The following is a 2776-nucleotide window of genomic DNA, read 5'->3' as shown; positions in this document are numbered from 1 at the left end:
CTCTTACACACAGACACACATCAAAACACACACAGATGCACACACACACGGCATAAACATATACAATGAAATAAAGATTCTGCAGCCTTCTTACACACAGACACACATCCACTCACACACACACACACACACACACACACACACACACACACACACACACACACACACACACACACATGTACACATACACCTCATCAACATGGTGGAAAAGACCCTATCCTAATGAAGCCCCTACCTTAAACCCCTCACCGAATCCAATCATCAAGACCCTCTACCCCCCACCCCAGACATCTTCCATACCAGTCCCTGATGCTCCCCTTCGACCTCCGACCTCCGACCCCTCCCCTGATATCTCACCCCACCTTCCTCCATCCTGCCCCGGAGCCGGAACTGGGTCATCTGGATCATCTGGGTCATCAGAACTGGGTCATCTCCCTCCTTTGCTTCTGTGGTTGTACAAACTAAAAGAAAAAGAACAAAAAAAAAACTGCTGAAGATGGAGCACTTCATGACAGATGAAATATTTTAAGTGTGAGTCTTGGATACTGTCCCTGGCTTTTTTCTGTGCAGTGATTGGCCTTGCTTCTTTACAGTTCATTTTTTAACTCTGCCACTAAATTATACCTGTCAATGCAAAACTATGGAAAAAATATATGCTAAGCAACAATTAGTAGGGAGTCGAGTCTGTTGAAAAAAAAAAAGAACAAAAAATATATGAACAAAAAGACCTAACTTCTGAGATTTTTTTAAGTTGGACAGTATTGAAAAGTTGGTCTCTTCTTCTGCACAAATGGTAGTTTTCAACTGAAGCTTTTCTTTGAAGGTGCTAAAAGAGAAGAAGGATACATGCCTGCCTTGTAGTGAAAGTCGTAGCTTTTGGTAATATGTTCACTCTAATCGGTATTCAACATTTTGTGAATGTTGATTTTCTGACACGAGTCATTTTAAATGAATAAGTGTGTTAATATCATTTCCATCCTATTGTACTCAGAATCTTTATTTGAGGGAAGAAATGTTTATGTACAGATATGTAAAATAAAAAAATAAAACTTTGTTTCATATACCGTGGTCGTGGGCGTGTGTTTTTTTTTTTACCAGTGTACCTTTCCATCATTTACTCACAATTTACTCAGAATTGACATGACAGATGGATTCTAAAATAGAACTCCATGGATGACCTCAGCTTGGTTCTCAGTGGCCTGTCCCTGCAGCGGAGGGAGCTGAAGTGACCAATAGGTGACGCTCTCCCCATCGACCACACTCTCAGCCCAACAGGATAAAGAGCTTACGTCCTCACGCAAGGTCCACGGCGAGCGACCAGAGCTGTGATTCAGTTTCACTTGCACCTCTCAGTGCAGAGGCGTACACTAGGCTCCGCCCACACGGGTTTGTGAGTCAAGTGACATCGCTCATGATGTCACACCTTCAGTGTGAGGTCATTGTTTCTGTAAAGATGCAGGAGTGGATTGCAAAATGTATTGCACATTATGCACAACTTGTTAAAAAGTGCACAATTAAATGTTTGTGGTTAGACTCTGAAACTTTTAAATGGTTACATACTGTATTGCCTGTCAAATGCAGTGTAATCAAATATTAATAAATTAGATAAAAGATAGAAAAGCTATCATCATAACAAAAGTTGAATGCTTTGAAGAATCTAAAATACAAAATATCTTTTCTTATTTAAATTTTTTTTTTGCTTACTTCATCTTTCCATGCGTGTTATTTTAGGTTTTTGAAGTTCAGTTTTGTTCCACAATTTAAAGATAGTCCAAATAAAGAATAAACATAAATAAGTAGTGTGTAGTGTCTAACTTCTGACGAGCACTGCATATTAAAGGGACATCAATGTACATTAAAGGAGTGGAATTCATTACTGTAATAAAACGTAATTGCACAAATCACACCTTTGATCATGCCAGCAGGTGCATAACCCACATCCAAGGAAGTCCTCAAAAGCAGCAGGTGATCAAGTTCTCTGTGGTCTTCAACCACTGAACATCCTAAAGTGCCATCATTGAAGATAACATTATACAGCATCAGCTGATGTTGTCCCAAGTATATATATTTGTACAGTATATACAATATATATATAATGTTATGCAGACTATAAGTGTAAAATCCCTGTATATTGGTTATGATATGGAATAATAATGAAGTTACATCCTTATCACAAATGAGTGCTAGATTCACATTATATTTTACTTTAAAAAAAACCTGGAGGACAAGATTAAGCTTGTTGTCTCAATGCATATTTCATTAAAAAGCCTTTCAGCCTTCAACCTTTGCTCGTCATGCTGTCTTTGTTATAGCCTATTTCAAATGGTACGATCTAACAGATACTATGGGCTCTGATTAAGGAATAGTGTAATGGGGGTCCTTACAATAAACAAATAAGACTGGTACTTTCATTCTTAGTCTGGACTGTCTAACGGTAATTTCATCATTCTTTATTACACATAGCTTACATTACTCATTATTCAAACTGAAATGCATGGGTAACTTATATGTAAATAAAAGTTATTCGTTGAAACAATCGAGGCAATATGCGTTGGGTGAACAGCCCAAACTAAAAACGAAAGACTTTTGGCCAGCGTTAATTCCAGTTTCACTCCAAGAACCTGTGTAGGCCATGTAAACAAGAGGAAATTACAATTGTCACATTCGAATGCGCGGCGCTTTCTGAGTTTTGTCAGTGCGGTGCGGGGAATCCCTTTGATAGGTAGGAATTCACTAGACTATAAATGGGGCCACTTCTCAAGGATGGTAGTATTCT

The 2776-nt window shown here is 38.6% G+C and overlaps 1 protein-coding gene across 4 annotated transcripts in view; it reads left to right on the top strand.

Moving 5' to 3' along the window:
- The window catches only part of schip1 (schwannomin interacting protein 1), a 67499-nt gene extending 66435 nt beyond the window's left edge, over window positions 1–1064 (top strand). For all 4 annotated transcript variants that reach the window (XM_076282943.1, XM_076282945.1, XM_076282946.1 and 1 more), the window contains one exon: window positions 1–1064. This exon is cut by the window's left edge and continues 119 nt beyond it. The gene's annotated coding sequence lies outside the window, so the exon portion shown is untranslated.
- The last annotated feature ends 1712 nt before the right edge of the window (window positions 1065–2776 follow it).

Source organism: Alosa pseudoharengus, unplaced genomic scaffold (genome assembly GCF_046254945.1).
Source record: "Alosa pseudoharengus isolate Yale_2024_CS ecotype anadromous, Long Island Sound unplaced genomic scaffold, YU_APseudo_1.1 YU_APseudo_1.1_scf_13, whole genome shotgun sequence".
Lineage (NCBI taxonomy): Eukaryota > Metazoa > Chordata > Actinopteri > Clupeiformes > Clupeidae > Alosa > Alosa pseudoharengus.
The sequence above is the reverse complement of the archived record's forward strand: the minus strand, read 5'-3'. Positions and strand labels throughout refer to the sequence as shown.